The sequence below is a fragment of the Equus przewalskii genome, chromosome 22 (genome assembly GCF_037783145.1).
Source record: "Equus przewalskii isolate Varuska chromosome 22, EquPr2, whole genome shotgun sequence".
Lineage (NCBI taxonomy): Eukaryota > Metazoa > Chordata > Mammalia > Perissodactyla > Equidae > Equus > Equus przewalskii.
The window spans coordinates 27,069-50,782 of record NC_091852.1 but is presented as its reverse complement, the minus strand read 5'-3'; the positions used below and the strand labels follow the sequence as shown (position 1 = coordinate 50,782).

At 40.7% G+C, this 23,714-nt stretch overlaps 1 long non-coding RNA gene and 1 pseudogene across 1 annotated transcript in view; both read left to right on the top strand.

The window, feature by feature from the left end:
* Nucleotides 1–20,578, top strand: part of LOC139078444 (uncharacterized) — a 52,231-nt gene extending 31,653 nt beyond the window's left edge. Inside the window, exon 3 of the long non-coding RNA XR_011531381.1 lies at nt 20,402–20,578. This is a non-coding gene — a long non-coding RNA (uncharacterized lncRNA). The remainder of the gene's footprint in view (nt 1–20,401) is intronic.
* Nucleotides 20,579–23,077: 2,499 nt separating this feature from the next.
* Nucleotides 23,078–23,177, top strand: LOC139078807 (U6 spliceosomal RNA; annotated as a pseudogene).
* The last annotated feature ends 537 nt before the right edge of the window (nt 23,178–23,714 follow it).

Below are 23,714 nucleotides of genomic sequence, written 5' to 3'. Positions count from 1 at the left end.
TCAAAAAACCAAAACAATAACAACAAAAAACCAGGCAATAAAATCACTTGTAAGGTAAAAATACAGTAAAGGCAGCAGATCAACTACCTGTGAAGATAATATGAAGGTTAAAAGACAAATGTACTAAAGTCACCTATTTCAATGATAAGAGGGTAATGGATAGACACGCACTAAAGAAGAGACTATATGTGACTTGAAAAACATATAATGTGGGAGGAGGGGAGTGAAAAAGTAGAGCTTTTAGAAAGAGGTCAAGCTAAAGAGTCTATCAACTCAATATAGACTGTTATATGCATAGTATATTAAATAGGATCCTCATGGTAATCGCAAATCAGGAACCTATAACAAACAAGAAAAAAAGTAAGACAAAAGAAATCAAGCATATTACTAAAGATGGCCGTCAAACCACAAGGGAAGAGAGCAAGAGAAAAAGAAAGGAACAGAGAAGAACTACTAAAACACCCAGAAAAAAAAGTGACAAAATGGCAATAAATACATATTTATCAATAGCTACTTTAAATGTCAATGGACTGAATGTTCCAATCAAATGCCATAGGGTTGCCAATTGGATAAAAAAATAAGACCCATGTATACAAGAGACACACTTCAGACCTAATGACACTCATAATCTGAAAGTGAAAGGATGGAAAAAGATATTCCATGCAAATGGCAGAGAAAAGAATGCCGGGGTAGCAATACTTATATCAGACAAAATAGACTCTAAAACGAAAACTGTAACAAGAGACAAAGACGGGCACTACGTAATGATAAAGGGAACAATCCAACAAGAAAATACAACACTTGTAAATATCTATGCACCCAACATAGGAGAACCTAAATATATAAAGCAATTATTAACAGACATAAAAGTAGAAATAGTAATAGTAATAGTAATAATAATAGTAGGGGAATTTAACACTCCACTTACACCAATAGATAGATCGTCCAAACAGAAGATCGATAAGGAAACACTCGCCTTAAAAGACACATTAGACCAGATGGACTTAGTAGATACATACAGAACATTCTATCCAAAAACCACAGAATACAGATTCTTTTCAAATGTACATGGAACATTCTCCAGGATTGACCACATATTAGGCCACAAAACAAGTCTCAATAAATTTAAGATCGAAGTAATACCATGCATCTTTTCTGACCACAAAGGTATGAAACCAGAAATCAACTACAGGAAGAAAACCAGAAAAGCCACAAAAATATGGAGATTAAACAAAATGCTACTGAATGACAATTGGGTCAATGACAAAATCAAAGAAGGAATCAAGAAATTCATGGAGACAAATGAAAATGAAGGTACGACATGTCAAAATCTGTGGGATACAGCAAAAGCGGTTCTATGAGGGAACAAAGAAGAAAAATCCCAAATAGACAATCTAAAAGCGCACCTAAAGGTACTGGAAAAAGAACAACAAACAAAGCCCAAAATCAGCAGAAGGAAGGAAATAATAAAAATCAGAGCAGAAATAAACGAAATAGGAACTAAAAAAAAAATGGAAAAATTTAATGAAACCAAGAGCTGGTTCTTTGAAAAGATAAACAAAATTGACAAAACCTTAGCTAGACTCACCAAGAAAAAAAGAGAAGGCTCAAATAAATAAAATCAGAAATGAAAGAGGAGAGATTACAGCGGACACCTCAGAAACACAAAAGATAATAAGAGAATACTATGAAAAGCTATATGCCAACAAACTGGATAATCTAGAAGAAGTGGATAAATTCTTAGAAATATGCAACCTTCCAAAACTGGGCCAAGAAGAAGTAGACAATTTGAATAGACTGATCACCATTAAGGAGATCAAAACAGCAATAAAAAACCTCCCAAAAAATAAAAGTCCAGGACCAGATGGCTTCCCTGGTGAATTCTGCCAAACATTCAAAGAAGACTTAATACCTATCCTTCTCAAACTCTTCCAAAAAATTGAAGAGTAGGGGAGGCTTCCTAACTCATTCTACAAAGCCAACACTATCCTGATACCAAAACCAGACCAGGACAACACAAAAAAAAGAAAATTACAGACCAATATCACTGATGAACATTGAGGCACAAATCCTCAACAAAATGGTAGCAAATTGAATGCAACAATACATTACAAAGATCATACATCATGATCAAGTGGATTTCATTCCAGGGATGCAGGGATTGTTCAACATCCACAAATCTATCAACGTGATACACCACATTAACAAAATGAAGAATAAAAATCACATAACCATCTCAATAGATGCAGAGAAAGCGTTTGACAAGATACAGCATCCATTTATGAGAAAAACTCTAAAATGGGTATAGAAGGAAAATACCACCACATCATAAAGGCCATATATGACAAACCTACAGCAAATGTCATTCTCAATGGAGGAAAAACTGAAAGCTATCCCTCTAAGAACAGGAACCAGACAAGGATGCCCACTTCCACCACTCTTATTTAACATAGTATTGGGAGTCCTAGCCAGAGCAATCAGGCAAGAAAAGAAATAAAAGGGATCCACATTGGAAAAGAAGAAGTGAAACTGTCACTCTTTGCAGATGACATGTTTTTACATCTGGAAAACCCTAAAGATTCCACTAAAAACTTTTAGAAACAATAAAGGAATACAGTCAAGTCGCAGGATACAAAATCAACGTACAAAAATCGGTTGCGTTTCTATACACTAACAATGAAGTAACAGAAAGAGAAATTAAGAATACAATCCCATTTACAATTGCAACAAGATGCAATACACAATGGAGAAAGGACAGTCTTTCAATAAATAGTGTTGGGAAAACTGGATATCCACATGCAAAAGAATGAAATTGTACCCTTATCTTACATCATATGCAAAGTCGGCTCAAAATGGATTATATATTTAAATGAAAAACTTGAAACTGTAAAACTCCTAGAAGAAAACATAGGAGAAAAGCTCCTTGACATGGGTCTTGTAAATGAGTTTTTGGAATCAACACTAAAAATGCAAGCAACAAAAGCAAAAATAAGCATCAAAATAAAAGTTTATGCACAGCAAAGGAAATAACTGACAAAATGGAAAGGCAATCTACGGAATGGGAGAAGATATTTGTAAGCTATATATTTAATAAGGGGTTAATATCCAAACTATATAAAAAACTCATGCAACTCAATAGCAAAAAAAGAAAAAATCCAATTAAAAAGTGAGTGAAGGACCTGAATACAGATTTTTCCATAGAAGATATATAAATAGCCAACAGGTATATGAAAAGGTGTTCAACATTAGTTATCAGCAGGGAAATGCAAATCAAAACCATGATTAGAATGGCCGGCATCAAAAAGACAAGAAATAACAAATGTTGATGAGGATGTGGAGAAAAGAGAACCCTTATGCACTATTGGTGGGAAAGTAAATTGGTAGAGCCATTGTGGAAAACAGTATGGAGGTTTCTCAAGAAATTACAAATGGAACTACCATATGATCCAGCAATCTTACTCTGGGTTTCTATCCAAAGGAAATGAAATCTGTATATCAAAGAGATATCTGCATTCTCATGTTCATTGCAGCATTATTCACAATAGCCAAGATATAGAAACAAAATACATTGTCCATTGATGAATGAGTGGGTAAAGAAAATGTGAATATATATATATATATATATATATATATATATATATATATATATGCAATGGAAGATTATTCAGCCATAAAAAAGAAGGAAATCCTTCCATTTGTGACAACATGAATGAACCTGGAGAATATTATATTAAGTGAAATAAGCCAGACAGAAAGACAAATACTGCATGATCTCACTTATGTGTGGAATCTAAAAATTCAAATTCATAGGAGCAAAGAGTAGAATGGTGGTTACCAGGGGATGGGGTGAGTTAAAGAAAAGGGGAGATGTTGGTTAAGGGATATAAAGTTTCAGCTATGCAAGATGAATAAGTTCTAGACATCTAATGTATAGCATGATGACTATAGTTAATAATAGTATTGTATACTTGAAATTTGATAAGAGAGTAGATATTCAGTGTTCTCACCACACAAAAATAGTAACTTTGTGAGGTGATGGATATGTTAATTAGCTTGACTATATTTCACAATGTAGGTGTATGTCAAAACATCACATTGTACACTTTAAATATATACTGATGTATACTGTTGGGGGCCAGCCCTGTGGCCTAGTGGTTAAGTTTGCGCCCTCTGCTTCAGCAGCACAGGGTTTGCTGGTTTGCATCCTGGGAGTGGACCACTCATCACTCATCAGGCCAACCTACCCTACATGGCAGAACGAGAGTGACTTACAACTAGGAGCTGGGGCTTTGGGTAGAAAAAAAAGGAAGACTAGCAATAGATGTTAGCTCAGGGCCAATCTTCCTAAAAAAAAATACACTGTTTTTATTTAAAATTTCTACAATTAAAAAAGCTCAGAAAAGCTGTTATACTCATGGTTATTGTTTATTACAGTTAAAGGGTAGAGATTGAAATCAAGAAAGGTAAAAGGTGCATAGTGCAGAGCCCAAGGGAGACCAGGCACAGATTCCAGTTTCTTCTCCCAGTGTAGTTGTATGGATATGATTAATTCCCCCATCAAGAATGTGTGACAACACATACAGAGTATTGCCAACCAGTGAATTTCACTGAGACTTGCTTTCCACTGTTTTTATTGGCGATTGGTCATGTAGGTATGGACCACTTGTGTGACTGACCTTAGCTACTCAGTCTCCAGTCCCTCCAGAGGTCAGACTGATAAGGCATGGCCCAAAGCCCCCACCACAAATCACACTGTTATCCTGAACTATCTGACGTGGCCCAAGGCTCCAGATACACAAAGGAACTCTTACAAGGCAGGATATTCCAAGGACTTAGAAGTTATCTCCCAGGAACTGTTCAAGGGCCAGACCTTTCTTTGGAAAGTGCAGAGTTTGAAAACTCCAGACCTGCTGAATTCACACTTCACTCCACATAGGATGCTCAATGGGCTGTGCAGAGACATGGAGCAGGCAGCAAGAGTCTTGAGGAGGGGCTCTGGCAGGTGTTTATGAAGGGTGGGGGGAGGGAGAGCTCTTGGGGTAGAGGAGTGACACTGGAAGTACTTAGCCTGTTGTCTGACCACACATATGTTTAATGAAGGGACAGAATCCTCGCTGGGGATGCAGAGGCAGCCAGGAGGGATGGCAGTGTTGACAGTGGAGGCATGGTCAGTCCCAGCTCCCCACATTCGCGGAGGAGCCCATTCTGCAGCCTCATGGCCTCCTCTCCAGCACTGGCTGAACAAAGGCAATGGCTGGTGATTTTATCTTGGAAGAAGGCTGTGAGTTCTCTACATAGACCACTTGGTTAATTTCTAATTGTTTGGAGAATGGAAAGGTTTTGAAGAGATTCAAGGCTCTCCTGCTGATTTGGATATCTCCACTTTATGGTTACTGTGCATGGTGCTCAATTTTTTTCTCTCCAATTCTTTTTCTAGCCTAACTGCATTATGAACTATCATTCCAGGATGTTTTAAAATATAGCTTTTACTCAGTTTCTGGAAAAAGTAAGTTTACAAAAGACAACCATTTCCTATCATGACCATACAATTCCTTGTACTACAAGAAAGAACAGACAACCAGGTCAGGACAGGACAATGTTTTCAGAAAGAGAATCCTCACAAAGCAGCATCACATACTCCTTACCTTTCAATTCAAAGTTCCTGCCCATTCTGTCCGCAGGAGCAGTTTTGACAGTTACCAATGCTTTATGCCAAAAATGCAAGAAGAAACTCAGGGCAGATCCCATTTCTCGAACATTTAGGGTTTTAAAAACTAAAGCAGAAAAGGATATCTTGTTATCATTTGTAACTAGAGGGTGTGATCCCACAGGAAAGGCTGAGAGCATACACCTCCTCCCGCCGTGGCGCGCCCCCTCCCGGGAAGCAGGCGGCCTCTTCCGCACCTGCACCTGCCGGCCCCACGCCCTTTGGAAATAGGACCTGCTCCGAGGCAGAGGGGCCTGCGACGGACGCACTACTTCATCTCTGCTAGTCCAGCACTTCAGGTTTTTTCAGAAGAGATTATAAACCACTGCTAAATCTGCCAATACTTTGAATGACTATTTCTTGGATTTATGTAAAAAGTAATTAAGGAAATCTGTGAAATAAGAACATAATCCACTAGATGAACGTTTGACACTTAGTGCACCATTATTACTGATTAGAGAATGCTCAGAGAAGTGGGTACCAGAGGACTTTTAAAGCAATCTCGGATAATACGGAACTCAAATTCTGTGGTGTGATTAGAAATCAGTATAGAAATGAGCTTTTCTCATTTCAGACATTTCTGACTTAACTATTATTAAATTATGGATGAGTGAGAATTAGAGAGGAACAGAACAAAATACCTTTCACTAAAGAGCTCCAAACAGTAAATAATGGGAAGAGATGAAAAGTAGTGAGAATAATCAAAACCTGTAGCTTCCCCCTGTGCTGTTCAGTGGTAGTCTGTGCCCTTTTAAAGTGTTCACTGAGAGGTTTCCTGTGCTGGAGTGTAACCACCTTCTTTATTACCTGACCCTCTACTCCTCTTTTCTTTAAATTGCTCTTTAACTATAAATTAATATTTAGTAGAAAACAAAACAACAAACTAATAGATTAGAAAAAAATAAATTTAGTTCTTATGCCTGTATTATTCTGTATTAAAGTTCCGAGTCAGTTTATTTGAGAAATGATTACTGATGAGTGAAGCCATAAAAATCACATGAAGGAACTTGATAAACCTGCCTCAAGCCAGCCCTCAGAATGTGCACTGAATCCTTCCAAGTTAAACAATTGGGCCCTTCTGCCTCAGCATTCATCCTTCTAGTATGAGTAAGATGCAGGCCTCCCAGCAGAATGACAAAACTCTGAAAGTATTATCTCAAAGGACAAGAAGGGAACATGAAAAGAATACAGACCACAGCTTGGAGAAAAGCCGCAAATTGTGAATAGATGAGATCGGGAGCAGTTTTCACATCCCAATCTGAATTTCATTGGAAAGCAATTGGAAAAAATGCCTAGTGGAAGAGTCTAAAACTCACTTCTGGTGACATCTTATAGAGACTGCAGCCTCCAGTAAGGACCAGGTCCTCTCCAGGGTTCATCCTTTGATCCCCAGGGGGTCTGGAGGTTCTCCTCACCTTCTACGTGTGGGAAGTGACTTTCTCTGGACTGCAGAGGTCTGAAGCCTAGATAGGCAGTTCTAAAAGCCATGGCAGGGGCACTTCAAAATAACCATTTATTATGGAAACCCCAAGAGCCCCCCCATCCTTGCTGGGTCTGGACGTCACAGCTGTCCCAGCACACATGCAGCCCAGCTAGCTGCCCTCTGTCCAGCCTTCAGATGGATTTGCAGTTGCCTCAGGAACCTCAGGACTCATTTAGTGATAGGCTCACCAGGCCCCTCGGTTCCCTGATGCCATTCTCCTCTGGCTTATGTGACTGTCCTGTGGTAAATGGGACCTGAGATGTTCCTCACCACTGCCTGCTTGTCTGGTATCAGAAGCAGCCCCTGAGCAGCATTTCAGACCACCACCTAATATGAAAATTAATCTGATGTCCAAAATGTATATGTCCGACAGTGTTCTTGTGTGTGTTTTGTGTGTTTCCATTTGAACAGCAAGGATGATCCTAGCATCTATGTTAGGAAGTATTAGCAAACTGAGACTTCCTCTCTGAAGCTTTAGACTGTCTTGTCTTGAAGGGCACCCTAGGCAGGGCCTTGCACATGGTGATGGGAAACAGATGTGTTGATATGAATGAGATTTATGTTGAGCCTGAAGTGAGTTCGCTCACCCGTTGCACAGCAAGCCAATCTCTGACACCGGGTGTAGTGAAAGAAAGTAGGAATTTTATTATTGCACGGCGCTGAGCGAGGAGAGAGGGCAGCTAATGCTGAAATCCCAAACTGCCCAAAAAGCTAAAAAGAAGGGTTTTTATTTGGGCCTTTAGGTAGGGGAGGGGGAGCATATGGCCTTGCTGGTCGGAGCTTTCCCACTAGCCTGTCTTTGGCCTTGAGACACTTGCAGAGAGTAGGGAGCCCATTACCTTGCTGGTCAGCAGCTTTCCCACCAGGCTATATCTCTTTGCGTGGATGAGGTAATGAATCCAGGTGCTTGTCCTTGGATGTCTGTCTCCATGGAGGATGGCGGATTCTGGAGCCAGGAAGCCAGGGATTAAGCAGGGAATGAGTGCTTTGGATGTAACCCCGTATATTCTGGGTTTAATGTAGGGAAACTGATATCAGGGTCAGTATCACGATGATGCCGAATGATTCTCACCCATTATTAGTCTTATGGTGGGTAATGTTAAGGGCACTTGCCTAATATAGAATGATTCCTTTACCAGCTTTGTCCCACTCTCACACCTGGGCACCTGGAGCAGAATTCTTAAAATGTGAAAAGTGCATGTACTGGAGGAGGGAGAAAGAATTCCTCTATTTGTTCAATCAAATGGCTAGATGCCTGGTGACCAAGAGCTGGGAATCTAAAAACAGTCACTTCAATTTACACAAATCAAAGTAACATCTAAAGTTACATTAATTCTAGATTAATTCTGCTGCAACAATTCTAAAAACATATTAAAAGTCATCAGGCAATCAGCTGCCAACACGGTGCGGTGCAAAGACAGCATGCCCTGAGCCCCAGCTCAGGTCCTGGGTGCTCACTTCCAAAGCTGCGAGATCTTGAGTGAGTCACTGAATGTCTCTAAGCCTCTGTGTCCCCATCTGTGCCGTGAAGAGTAAATGTAACAGTGAATTTGAGAACACTCTGTCAGTGCCATTCAAATGTTCCTGTTTTAAAATTGATTGCTTTTAGAGCTGTGTGAACTGGGTGTTGAAACCTTAAAAAATTCTTCACCACATGTGGGAGGGTTCAGAGAGCCCTGATTCACAAATGCCAGCCGCACTGGCTTTGGGGGAATCCGGGGGTCTGTGGCTGTGAGAGTGCTGCTGCTGCTGCTGCTGGTCAGGCTCAATTTCCTCTCTCTTCCATTTCTCCTCAAAACCCACCCCCTGCTGCCCCCAGTAGCACAGACCGTACTTCAGGCACAAGGTAGATTAAACTGCCCTTGTGCAGTCAACCTATATAGCTAAGCCCCAAGCATAATTTTTTTGTTTTATTTGAATTCTGGCTTTATTTTGTATATTGCTAATGATGAGCTAACCTCTACATATGCAGAGGGCCTTGAGATAATTAGCTAATGATACTACTAGCCCACCACATTTGAAAATAGCTTATCATCTTTATCTCTTTATTTCTTTATTCAAGTACGATTTGATAGCAGTCAAATGCATGAATCGTAAGTGTCAGCTCAGTAAATTTGAACACATGTATAAACCTATGTAACCATCACCCAGTTCAAGATGAAGAACATTTCCATCACTCCCCAAAACAACTCCTCATGCCCCTTTCCAGTCACCACTTCCTCGTCCTATGTCCTGAGGTTATCACTGTTCCGACTTCTATCACCATAGGTTAGTTTTCCTGTTTTTGCAAATGTAATTATATACATGTGCTCTTTTGTATCTGGCTTCAATGTTTTTATATTGCTGCATGTATCAAGAGTTCATTCCTGGGGGCCAGCCCCTGGCCGAGTAATTAAGTTTGTGTGCTCCGCTTTGGTGGCCCGTGGTTTCGCTGGTTCAGATCCTAGGTGTGAACAAGCACGGTTCATCAAGCCATGCTGAGGCGGTGTCCCCACAAAGCACAACCAGAAGGACCTACAAGTAGAATATACAACTATGTCCTGGGGGGCTTTGGGGAGAAGAAGAAGAAAAAAAAAAAAGAAGATTGGCAACAGATGTTAGCTCAGGTGCCAATCGTTAAAAAAAATAGTTCAATCCTACGTGATCTTTTTCTTTTTGCAGTAACATTAGTTTATAACATTTTATAAATTTCAGATGTACATCATTATATGTGAATTCCTGTGTAGAGTACATCATGTTTCACCACCCAAAGACTAATTACAATCCATCACCACACACATGTGCCTAATCACCCCTTTTGCCCTCCTCCCTCCTGCCTTCCCCTCTGGTAACCACCAATCCAATTTCTGTCTCTATGTGATTGTTTGTTGTTTTTATCTTCTACTTCTCAGTGAGATCATATGGTATTTGACTTTCTCCCTTTGACTTATTTCACTTATCATAATGCCCTCAAGGTCCATCCATGTCATCACAAATGGATGGATGTCATTGTTTCTTACAGCTGAGTAGTAGTCCATTGTGTATATATACCACATCTTTTTTATCCATTTCTCCCCTGTTGGGCACCTAGGTTGCTTCCAAGTTTTGGCTATTGTGAATAATGCTGCAATGAACATAGGGGTGCATGTATGTTTACACATTTGTGTTTTAATGTTCTTGGGTAAATACCCTGTGGTGGAATAACTAGATCGTATGGTAGTTCTATTCTTAATTTTTTGAGGAATCTCCATACTGTTTTCCATAGTGGCTGCACCAGTTTGCACTCCCACCAGCAGTGTATGAGGGATCCCTTCTCTCCACATCTTCTTCAACACTTGCTGTTTCCTGTCCTGTTAATTATAGACATTCTGACTGGAGTGAGGTGATATCTCATTGTAGTTTTGATTTGCATTTCCCTGACAGTTAATGATGTTGAACATCCTTTCATGTGCCTGTTGGCCATCTGTATATCTTCTTTGGAGAAATGTCTGTTCAGATGTTTTGCCCATTTTTCCATTGGGTTGTGTTAGTTTTGTTGTTGTTGAGATGTATGAGTTCTTTATATATTTTGGGTATTAACCCCTTATCAGATATATGGTTTGTGAATATCTTATTCTAATTGTTAGGTTGTCTTTTCGTTTTGTTGATGGTTTCCTTTGCTGTGCAGAAGCTTTGTGGTTTGAGGTAGTCCCATTTGTTTACTTTTTTCTATTGTTTTCCTTGTCCGGTCAGGCATGGTACTTGAAAATATGCTGTTAAGAGTGATGTCAAGCCGTGTATTGCCTATGTTTTCTTCTAGAAGCTTCATGATTTCAGGTCTTACATTCAAGTCTTTAATAAATTTTGAGTTAATTTTTGTGTACAGGGTAAGATAATTGTCTACTTTCATTCTTTTGCATATGGCTGTCCAGTGTTCCCCACACCATTTATTGAAGAGACTTTCCTTTCTCCATTGTATGTTCTTGGCTCCCTTGTAGAAAATCGTCTGTCCATAGATGTGTGGGTTTATTTCTGGGTTCTCGGATTCTGTTCTATTGATCTGTGTGTCTGTTTTTGTGCCAGTACCATGCTGTTTTGGTACTATAGTTTTGTAGTATATTTTGAAGTCAGAGAGTGTGATACCTCCAGCTCTGTTCTTTTTTCTCAGGATTCCTTTGGCTATTTGGGGTCTTTTGTTGTTCTGTATAAATTTTAGGATTCTTTCTTCTATTTCTGTGAAAAATGTTACTGGAACTTTGATGGGGATTGCATTGACTCTGTAGATTGCTTTAGGAAGTATGGACATTTTAACTATGTTAATTCTTCCAATCCAAGTGCACAGAATATCTTTCCATTTTTTTGTCTTCTTCAATTTCTTTCAACAATGTTTTATAGTTTTCAGTGTACAGATCTTTCACCTCTTTGGTTAAGTTTATTCCTACATATTTTATTCTTTTTGTTGCAATTGTGAATGGGATTGTATTCTTAATTTCTCTTTCTGCTACTTCTTTGTTAGTGTCTAGAAATGCAACTGATTTTTGAATGTTGATTTTGTACCCTGCATCTTTACTGTGTTCATTTATTATTTCTAAAAGTGTTTTGGTGGATTATTTAGGGTTTTTTATATATAAAATCATGTTGTCTGCAAATAGTGATAGTTTCACTTCTTCCTTTCCAATTTGGATCCCTTTTATTTCTTTTCCCTGCCTGATTGCTCTGGCTAGGACTTCGAATTCTATGTTAAATAAGAGTGGTGACAGTGCACATCCTTGTCTGGTTCCTATTCTTAGAAGGATAGCTTTCAGTTTTTCTCCGTTGAGAATGATATTAGCTGTGGGGTTCATATATGGCCTTTATGATGTTGAGGTACTTTCCTTCTATACTCAGTCTAATCAGTGTTTTTATTATAAATGGATACTGTATCTTGTCAAATGCTTTCTCTTCATCTATTTAGATCATCATGTGATTTTTATTCTTCATCTTGTTAATGTGGTGTATCACGTTGATGAATCTGCGGATGTTGAACCATCCCTGCATCCCTGGAATAAATCCTACTTGATCGTGGTGTATGATCTTTTTAATGTATTGTTGTATTTGATTTGCTAGTATTTCATTGAAGATTTTTGTATCGGTGTTCTTCAGTGATATTGGCCTGTAATTTTAATTTTTTGAGTTGTGCTTGTCTTGTTTTGGTATCAGGATAATGTTGGCTTTGTAGAATGAGTTAGGAAGCTTCCCTTCCTCTTCAATTTTTTAGAAGAGTTTGAGAAGGATAGGTATTAAGTCTTCTTTAAATGTTTGGTAGAATTCACCAGGGAAGCCATCTGGCCCTGGACTCTAATTCTTTGGGAGGTTTTTCATTATTTTTTCAATCTCCTTACTGGTGATTCGTCTATTCAAATTCTCTATTTCTTCTTGATTCAGTTTTGGAAGGTTGTATGAGTCTAAGAATTTATCCTTTTCTTCTAGATTATCCAATTTGTTGGCGTATAGCTTTTCATGGTATTCTGTTATCATCTTTGTATTTCTGAGGTGTCCTTTGTAATTTCTCCCTTTTCATCTCTAATTTTATTTGAGTCCTCTCTCTTTTTTTCTTGGTGAGTCTAGCTAAAGTTTTGTCAATTTTCTCTTTTCAAAGAACCAGCTCTTGGTTTCATTGATTTTTTTCTATTGTTTTCTTAGTCTCTATTCATTTATTTCTGCTGTGATTTTTATTATTTCCTTCTTCCTACTGATTTTTGACCTTGTTTGTTCTTTTCCCAGCTCCTTTAGATGCACTATTAGATTATTTATTTGAAATTTTTCTTTTTTACTGAGGTTGGCCTGTATTGCTATAAACTTTCCTCTTGGAACTGTTTTTGCTGTATCTCATAAATTTTGGCATATCTTGTTTTGATTTCCATTTGTCTCCAAGTATTTCTTGATTTCTCCTTTGATTTCTTCATTGACCCAATTGTCATTCAGTAGCATTTTGTTTAATTTCCACATTTTTGTGGCTCGTCTGATTTTCTTCCTGTAGTTGACTTCTAGTTTCATACCTTTGTGGTCAGAAAAGATGCATGGTATTATTTTGATCATCTTAAATTTATTGAGACTTGTTTTGTGGCCTAATATGTGGTCAATCCTGGAGAATGTTCCATGTGCACTTGAAAAGAATGTGTATTCTGTGGTTTTCGGATGGAATGTTCTATATGTATCTACTAAATCCATCTAGTCTGATGTGTCATTTAAGGCCAATGCTTCCTTATTGATCTTCTGTTTGGATGATCTATCTATTGGTTGTAGGTGGAGTGTTAGAGTCCCCTACTATTATTGTGTTACTGTCTACTTCTGCTTTTATGTCTGTTACTAATTGCTTTATATATTTAGGTGCCCTTACATTGGGTGCATAGATACTTACAAATGTTATATCCTCCTGTTGGTTGGATTGTTCCCTTTATCATTACATAGTGCCCTTCTTTGTCTCTTGTTAGAGTTTTTGTTTTAAAGTCTCTTTTGTCTGATATATATATTTCTACCCCAGCTTTCTTTTCATTGCCATTTGCATGGGGTATCTTTTTCTACCCTTTCACTTTCAGTTTGTGAGTGTCTTTAGGTCTGAAGTGTGTCTCTTGTATGCAGCCTATATATATAGGCCTTGTCTTTCTATCCAATTTGCCACCTTATGCCTTTTGATTGGAGAATTTAGTTCATTGACATTAAAGTAGCTATTGATAAGCGTGTACTTATTGCCATTTTGTTACTTTTCTCTGGGTGTTTTAGTGGTTCCTCTCTGTTCCTTTCCTTTTCTCTTGCTGTCTTCCCTTGTGGCTTGATGACTTTCTTTAGTATTTAGTATTATCTTTTCTCTTAATTCTTTGTGCATTTATTATAGGTTTCTGGTTTGTGATTACCATGAGGTTCATATGTAATAACTTACGTACATAGCAATCTATATTAAGTTGATGGTCTCTTTAGTTTGACTGCTCTCTAAAAGCTCTACTCTTTTACTCCCCTCCTCCCATATTTTATGTTTTTGATATCACATCTAACTTATTTTTTTTTGGTGTGTGTATCCATTACCCTTTATCATTGAAATAGGTCTTTTTAGTACTTTTGTCTTTTGACCTCCATAGTATCTTCATGGGTGGTTGTTCTGCTACCTTTACTGTATTTTTGCCTTTACCAGTGATTTTTTTTAAAGTTAATAGTATTTTTTTTTTTTAAGATTGGCACCTGAGCTAACAACTGTTGCTAATCCTTTTTTTTTCTGCTTTATCTCCCCCAATTCCCCCAGTACATAGTTGTATATCTTAGTTGCAGGGCCTTCTAGTTGTAGCATGTGGGATGCCGCCTCAACGTGGCCTGACAAGCTGTGCCATGTCTGCACCCAGGATCTGAACCAATGAAACCCTGGGCTGCCGTAGCGGAGCGTGGAACTTAACCACTCGGCCATGAGGCCAGCCCCTACCAGTGATTTTATTCCCTTTTTTCTTTTTGATAATTTTCTTATTCCTATTTGTGGTCTTCTCTTTCCCACTTAAATAAGTCCCTTTAGCATTTCTTTTAAAACTGGTTTCTTGGTGAGAAACTCCTTTAACTTTTCTTTATTTCACCTTCCATTCTGAATGATAACCTTGTCGGATAGAGTATTCTTGGCTGTAGGATTTTGCCTTTCAGCACTCTAAATATGTCATGCCACTCCCTTCTAGCCTGTAATTTTTCTGCTGAGAAGTCAGCTGATAGCCTCATGGCATTTCTTTTGTATGTCATTTGTTGCCTTTCTCTTGAAGCTTTTAGGATTCTCTCTTTTTCTCTAATTCTTGACAGTTTAATTATAATGTGTCTTGGTGTGGGCTTCTTTGGGATTTCTCTTGTTTGGTGCTCTCTGTGCTTCCTGTACTTGGATGTCATTTTCCTTCCTTAGGTTAGGGAAATTCAGCTATTATTTCTTCAAGTAGATTCTCTACCCCTTTGTCTTTCTCTTCTTCTTCTGGGACATCTATAATATGAATGTTAGTGTGCTTATTGTTGTCCCAGAGATTCCTTAGACTGTTCTTGTTCTTTTTTCTTTTATCTGTTCAGCTTGGGTGATTTCCTCTAGCCTCTCATCCAGCTCACTTATCCATTCTTCTGGATCATCTAGTCTGCTATTGAGTTCTGCTAGTGAATTTTTATTTCCAGTATTATATTCTTCATTTATGACTCGTTCTTTTTTATATTTTCCCATTTTTTGTTGATGTTCTCACTGAGTTCATCCAGTCTTCTCCCGAGGTCAGTGAGCATCCTAATGACTTTTTCTTTGAACTCTTTGTCAGGTAGATTGTTTATTTCTGTTTCATTTAGGTCTTTTTATGGGGTTTTGTCCTATTCTCTTACTTGGAACATATTCCATTGCCTTCTCATTTGCTTCTTTCTCTGCTTATATCTATGTATTAGGTGGGTCAGCTATGCCTCCTGATCTTGGAGAGGTGGGCTTATGTAAGAGATACCTTATTTGGCCGAGCAGTGTGCTTCCCTCTTGTCACCAGTTCCACATGTTCCATGAGTGACCCTGTGTGGGCTATGTGTGTCCTTCTGCTGTAGCAGGGTTGCTCTTGTAGCAGGTGCCTGGGAGGCTAGATTGTCTCCCTGCTCTACTGTTTGTAATTCTCAGCTGCGTGTGGCTGCAATGGACACTTCAGTCACTTTATCAGGCATGGGGAGCCCCAGCACAGTTGGCTGCAAGGTCTAATATCACATTCCCTTTGCAGTTTTTCTGTTAAGTGAGTAGGCCCCCAGCACAGCTGGTTGCTATGCTCAGGGGCTTACAATTGCTGTAGGCCTCTGGTGTGCAAGGCTGTTGTCAGCTCTCTCAGGATTTCAGCTGAGTGGGGCTGGGCCCAGGCACGGGAGCATCCAATTATTTCAGGCTTTGGAAGGTGAAGCCAATCCCTTATGTGGGTATTTGAGCAGTAAAAGTCTGTTGCAGCTGACAAGACCCACTGCCCACAGGGCCACACACACTGTCAACATAGTCCTGCCCCATGCACTTGTCCTGATTCCCTGGAGTGGACCCAGTCACCCCACTGCAGAGGTGCCACCCACTCCACCAACACCCCACACACTCCACCTGCTGCTTACACACACCTTGCCTGGTAGGGGTGGACCCACTGGCCTGGCTGCAGAGGATCCAGGCACCTAGCCTATGTAGACTGAAAGTTGCCTGAGGGCTTGTTGATGGGTGTGGCCAAACCCTAGCGCCAGCTGCCTGCCCTGGTTGAGCTGGATTAAATTGGAGTTTTAGTGGGTGGGGCAGACCCCTGGGCTAACAGGCCAGTGGAAGAACTCCAATGACGTCTGTGTCTGCATGCCTGTACTAGATCACAATAATGGCTGCCGCCAATATCTCAGTCCCTGGAGAGGTCTCACGTCTCATCAAGATGCACAGAGTGAGTCTCTTTCTCCAAAGGACTGTGCCCCTTTCTTTTTGGTGATTTTGGGTTGCCTTGCAAAACAGGTGAATTTGTGCATGGGCCCTTGAAGAGCTTGCTTTTTTTCCCCCCTTATGTCCCATAGCATTTCTGAGTGTATTCCCCATTGTTGTTATTAGCCAGCAAAGCCAGATATTATGAGACTCATCTCAGTTGTGCTGAGTCCAACGCAGGCTTATAGCAGTAATGCTCCCCTGCTCAGCTCCCCTACTTCTCTGGGGAAGGCTGCATACCTTAGGATTGCTCCTGGCCAGCTGTGAAGTGCCGTGGCTTGTGATGGTGGCTTTTTTCTCTCCAGAAAGGAATTTCTGCCTCTTTCACCTCAGTCAGGATGGTCCCTTGTTGCAGGGGTTCTTTTTATCCAGTCTTTAGTTTTCTTTCAGTGATAATCATTCCCAGTGTTATTGTAAATTGGTTGTGTCCATGGGAGGAGGTGAGTTCAGAGTCTACCTATGCTGCCATCTTGACACTGTCCTCCACCAGGCATAATTAAGCTTCTGTGTGAAATAGTCTAGCAATTTCTAAAGACCTGACAAACAAAGACAAGTTTGGAGATCAGTATATTTGGAAATTGAGGACTGCCTTGGAAATACTTTTTCATGTGTATACCTGGCACAATTTTTCTGTAAATTAGATAAGTTTCATTGGCAGATAAAGGCAAAACCCTGGCTAATTTTTTTTTTTTTTAAAGATTTTATTTTTTCCTTTTTCTCCCCAAAGCCCCCCAGTACATAGTTGTGTATTCTTCGTTGCGGGTTCTTCTAGTTGTGGCACGTGGGACGCCGCCTCAGCGTGGTCTGATGAGCAGTGCCATGTCCGCGCCCAGGATTCGAACCAACGAAACACTGGGCCGCCTGCAGCGGAGCGCGTGAACTTAACCACTCGGCCACGGGGCCAGCCCCAACCCTGGCTAATTTTTAAAGTTATGAGCAAGTGGTAAAATCATGAATTGTGATTCTATTTATACTTCTATTGCCAAAACTTAATCAAATTAGAAGTAGAATCTAGCTTCCTCAATTTGATAAAAGTTATCTATAAAACAACCTTCAGACCAATATGGTAAAATACCAAACATGTTCCCTCTAAGTGGAGTCAAGACAAGGATGTCCACTCACACCACATCTATTCAATATTATTCTGGAGGTCCCAGACAGTACAGAAAGCCAAGGAAAATAAGTGAAAGTTAAAAAGATTAGAAAGGAAGAATTAGAGTTGTCTTTGTTTGTAGCTGGTGATTGTGTACATAGAAAATTCAAAGGAGTTCACATGATGGAACTTTTGAGGAGCTGAAAATGCTCTATATTTTGATCTAGGTGGTGGTTATACAGGTACATGCTCATGTAGAAAGTCACTCAGCTGTACACTTCAGATTAATGAATTTTACTTTATATGAATTATATCTCAAAACAAGCTATGAAGATTTAAAAATGATTTTCATTTATCTATAACCACTGATGGTTTTACAGCACGTCTGCAAATTACTTGACACTTTTCCCTTTAACACGTGGAGCTTAATTTCCTTCCCTTGGAATGTGTGCTGGAGTTTGTGACTCACTTCTAATGAATTTAAGTGATGCGATGTGACTTCTGATACCAGGTCATAAAAGGATAAAGGTTCCGCCTGGGCTTCTCTCTCTCAGAACATTTGCTCTGTGGGAAGCCAGCTGCCATGTCATCGAGACATGCAAGTAGCCTTGTGGAGAAGCATACATGGTGAGGAACTGAAGCCTCAAATCAACAACCAGTACCAACTTGCCAGGCGTGTGAGTTGGCCAATATCCATGTAGGTCTCCAACCCATGAAGCCATCAGATTCTGCAGCCCCGATCTATATTTTGACTACGACCTTGAGAGAAATCTGGAGCCAGAAGCACTCGGATAAGCTGCTCTTAAATCCTTGCCTCACAAAACCTGCAAGAGATAGTAAATGTTTATTGTCGTTTTAAGCCAGTAAATTTTGGGGTAATTTGTTATGCAGCAATAGACAATATCTGTCTTCAGGGTTAGTGGTTATGTTTGAATAGGGCACTTCATGACCATAAATGATTGAAATATTTGAGCTTCTTTATATCTCTTTTTTATTTTTAATTTTTAAATTTTTACTTTTTGAGGAAGACTAGCCCTGAGCTAATGTCTGCCAATCCTCCTCTTTTTGCTGAGGAAGACTGGCCCTGAGCTGACACCCGTGCCCATTTTCCTCCACTTTATACGTGGATGCCTACCACAGCATGGCTTGCCGAGTGGTGCCATGTCTGCACCCGGGATCTGAACCGGTGAACCCGGGGCCACCAAAGTGGAATGTATGCACTTAACTGCTGCACCACTGGGCCGGCCCCTGAGGTTCTTTATATCTTATGTTCTAATCTGGAAAGCCAGTTTTTGAGTGCTGTGTTTATTTAAATTAAAACATATCTGAGCCTGATAATAAAAAATGCAAGTAATACTATGTTATACATTTCTAGTTGTCCCTTTCTGCTTTTGGACCCCAAATGAAAACAAAGTCTCTACATATTCAGAATAGGGTCTCTGTAGCCATGGTGGGTGAGATTGGAGCAAACTACTGAGTAAGAATGAGAGATTCATAACAAAGTTACTCTGAGGAATTTTTCCATAGTAGGAAACCAAGCACAAAGACTGAGGACCCCTCTTGTCAAGGTGACAGTGTGAGAAAGAACGAGGAGGAAGCTGCCCTTTCTCTCTGAGCAGTTGTTAGCCTCTAACCAGTTGCATGTTGGTCTCATTGTACTAATTTTGTTCTTCTAAACTAGATTTCAAGTCCCTATAAAGCATCTTCTTGTTTTGCTTTGAAGCACTAAGAAGTCAAGTTGGTACTCATTCAATGATGAATGTCTGATTAGGATGGTGTCCTCATCACCACGGCTGCCCACCCAGCTAGCCACCTGTGCTCACGGGCACTTTCAGCTTTCACAACTAGTTACATTTGGCTGTCATTGTTACAACATACACACTGAATGATCCTATGTAGAAAAGCACAGAAATCTTTCTTGTTGCTTATTACTCAGTGCACTAAGAGAAATTTAATTCCTAACAACAAGTCTGCTTTGCAGTCCGAGGGTTTCTCCTTCAGATTAGCCCTTTCAGGATTAGCGGAAAGAAAGCTGCACAGGTGCTCCCCACTCAGTGTGCTGGTCTTCAAGGCTGCTTTCCCAGCCTTTCCATTTGGTCCAAAATTTCAACGTTTGGTAAATGACCCCTTCAAAATGCATGGTCATGAACAATTTTAAGAGTAAAATGGTTTAAACTATAAGTGGTGGAAACAAGTAAGCACTGATAATGCAGATGTAAGAATCTCCCCTCAAGACGTGATTAGTATTTCTCTACAACCACTAGAGGTTTTCTCAGGGCTTCAATTTTCCCTGAGAAGCAAGGAAAAGTTAAAGGACAGGAATAAATACCAGAACAACCAGGCTGTCCTGTGTCTCTGGGAAGTTATTGTCCCCAACCACAGGCATGCTCTTGACACCCTTCACACACACAGTGTGTCCTTGTGTGAAGCCTGTCGCTAAAAAACAATCCAAGGGGAAAGATGAGCAGGTACCGAAGGTAAAATGCAGACGTCAGTGGAAACTGTTCTTAAGCTGACAAAGCTAAGATTCAATAATAAAACCATTAATTTCAAGGAATACGGGAGCAGAAGGGCTTTATGTCAGAAGAGATAATTTTGTAAGTAAGGATCAGAGTGGAAATCAATGTTTAATAGTAATAACAATAATAGTGATAATGGTGATGATGATCTAAAATATCATGAAAATAACATAAAACACTTTTTTTCCCTGAAAAGCTTGAAGATCTTTCAGAATTAGATGGAAAGTGAGAACAATGAAGTAAGATGATGGACCCCTGAGAAGATTTCTTTTTTAAACAAAGGAGCTTTGGAAAACCTAAGGTGGAGGTAGATAAGGAAAGTCTGGGGGATGTGTGCATGCATTGCTGTGTGAATAAAGCTAAGTTGCCTACATTCTGCTCCAGCTGGAGTTTTGACAGTCAACGTGAAACAAAATGAGCCGTGGTCAAGGGAAGAGGAGGTGAGGGTCATGGGGAGCTGAGGGGAACATGTGGCAGAGGTGATGATAGGCACATTTCTAGATACGAAAAAAGGAAAACCTAATGGGGGGATGGGAAATGTCAGACTGAGGGACATTTTTGGTCACTGGAAGCTTCACTCACTGGGGCCAAGGCTGGACATGGTGGTGGTGGTGGTGAGGGGACAGGTGTCAGAAGGTTTTGGTCTGTGACCTCAGGACAGGCGCCTGTCTCCCTTTCATCGCCTCCTCAGCCAGGAGCCCCCGGGCTTATGTACATTTGATCCTCTACTGGGAGTGTTATTCATTTCGTTCTCACTTTGATCCAAGAGATTAGTGTGTTCTTCACCATGTTCTCCATGAAGAGGGTGTGGACAGGCAGGATTTAGAGGAACCTGGGGGACCCAGCCTACAGAGGCTATGCTTGGAGGCAGGGGGCGTCGTAGCTTTTTCCCTAGGACAAAGTGAAACTTTGCAGAAAGCCAGGAGAAGACTGAGCTCCCAGACGGTGTGCACGAGGACACTCTGTAGTGGAGGCAGGGCCTGGGGCAGCTCACAGGCCCAGGGCTTTGAGGGCTTTGTGTGCTGCCAGGCAGTCTTGGTCATCATGTGATACCTACTCTCAGACTTTTGATCAGACAGTCAACACACACTTGTTGAATAACCACAGATATGCAATCAACCACATTAAACCACATAAATAAACCACACAATTATAACCACAGGCCACATTTCTTTCTACTTTCCATGGCTTCGCCTATGGTGCAAAGTGACCAGAGATCTTTATTTATGCCACTTCAAGGGTACTCTTATAATAGAAGTTGCCTCTAAAAATGCAGTGGTTAGTGTCATATGGAGCAAAGCGGAGTGAAAAGAGCGAGGGTTTTGGTGTCAAAATCAGATGCCAAATCTGGCCTGGCCCCGCTGAGGGATCGTGCGCGGCTGCTCGACTTTGGCGAGTTTTACCCTCTTCTGTGAAAGTGGGATGCTGCTATGGATGACGATGCTGCTCCACAGCTCCTGGCGTTATGAATAACACACAAAGTGCAGGGACATGCGCGTGTCAGCTGTTCTTGCTGTAACTCAGGGCTGGAGTCCTTGGTCCCATGAGATCCCAGACCCACCCTGTCTGGCCCACAGCAGAGCTTCCTGGAGTAGGTGTGACAAGTTCTTCTGGAACTTGGTGGGTGCAGACACACCTCAGGGTCCAGGGAAAGCCATTTCCAGACCCACATCAGCCCCAATAGGTGGTGGGGGCTCCTCTGCAGACATGGTGGGGCAGGATCAGGTCCAGGGCCTTGCAGCTTATGCAAAATGAGACCTACTTGACATTAGTTTCAGAAATTACAAACTGCTTCAGAGATCTGAGTCTAGATTCAATAGTTTGAAACCTTGATGAATAGAATCAAAGAAAACATACTATTTAAAAACTACCAGGTATTTTCCTCTTTTATGAGAGGGGAAGTCTGAAATAATAATTATTCTGTTTGAGAAAAGGAGAAAAGAAATCTCACTATTGGTTTTAGGTTTTCTTTTCTTTTTTTTTTTTAAAGATTGACACCTGAGCTAACAACTGTTGCCAATCTTCTTTTTTTCTTGCTTCTTTTTTTCTCCCCAAATTCCCCCAGTACATAGTTGTATATCTTTTAGTTGTTGGGTTTCTCTAGTTGTGGCATATGGGACGCCACCTCAGCATGGCCTAACGAGCGGTGCCATGTCCGCGCCCAGGATCTGAACCCTGGGCCGCTGAAGCAGAGCACACGAACTTAACCACTCGGCCACAGGGCCGGCCCCCTCTTTTGTTTTTTTTTTTTAAAGATTGGTACCTGAGCTAACATCTGTTGCCAATCTTCTTTTTTCTTTTCTTCTCTCCAAAGTCCCCCAGGACATAGTTGTATATTCTAGTTGTAGGTCCTTTTGGTCATGCTATATGGGACGCTGCCCAAACATGGCTTGATGAGCGGTGCTAGGTCTGTGCCCAGGATCTGAACTGGTGAAACCCTGGGCCACCAAAGCATAGCACGCAAGCTTAACCACTTGGCCAGGGGTCTGGCCTCGTGGTTTTAGGTTTTCAAAGGTGAAGCCAAGATGCTACCTAGAATGGAATTCAAGACAATGCAGAACTATATGGTTTTCTACACTAATGTCAAAGGTGGTTTCACTGTGGGTAGAATTGCATTTCTTTGCTCATTTGTTCACTCATTCATGTAACTAGGATTCACTGAGTCCTACCATGTGCCTCGCACTCCGCTAGGCCCTAAGAGCTGCCCTCACGGAACTCACAGTCTAGTGAGGGAGACACAACCAATCAAACAATCATATCTCTCATGCTGAGTGCGGTGCAGCCAAGGGCATGTGTGACGGGGGACAGGCCTGGTCTTCAAAGACTTCTCTGAATAGTGACTTTTAAGCTGAGATCTGTAGGATGAGTCAGACTGACTTCAGTAGCACATGGACTAAAAGTGGAACAATACAGAGATTAACATGGTCCCTCGTGCAAGAATGACATGCAAATTAGTGGTGTTCCATATTTTTGCACAATAATGTGAATGTATTCAATGCCACTGAATTGTAGAATTAAAATGGTTAAAATGTTAAATTTTGTGTTATGTATATTTTACCACCTTAAAAAATGGGGAGTGTGTTGGGAAGGTCCTATCACAGAGAGGGAACAGCAGGTATAAAGGTCTTGTGGGACTAAGGAGCGTGGATGAGAGGAAAACCACCAGGGCTGGTGTGTCACGATTTGGGGATGGTGTGTAGCCCAAGACAAGGCTGGAGTTGTAGGCAGAGGCCAGACCACAGGCCAGAACCTGGACACTGATCTCTGTCCCGAGATAGTGGGAGATTGTGGAGGGCTTTCATCAGGCAGGTGACATAATTTGTGTTTTAAAAACTCACTCTGGGGGCCGGCCCTGTGGCCGAGTGCTTGGGTTTGCGCGCTCTGCTGTGGCAGCCCAGGGTTTCGCCGGTTGGGATCCTGGGTGCCAACATGGCACCGCTCATCAGGCCATGCTGAGGTGGCATCCCACATGCCACAACTAGAAAGACCCACAACTAAAATATACAACT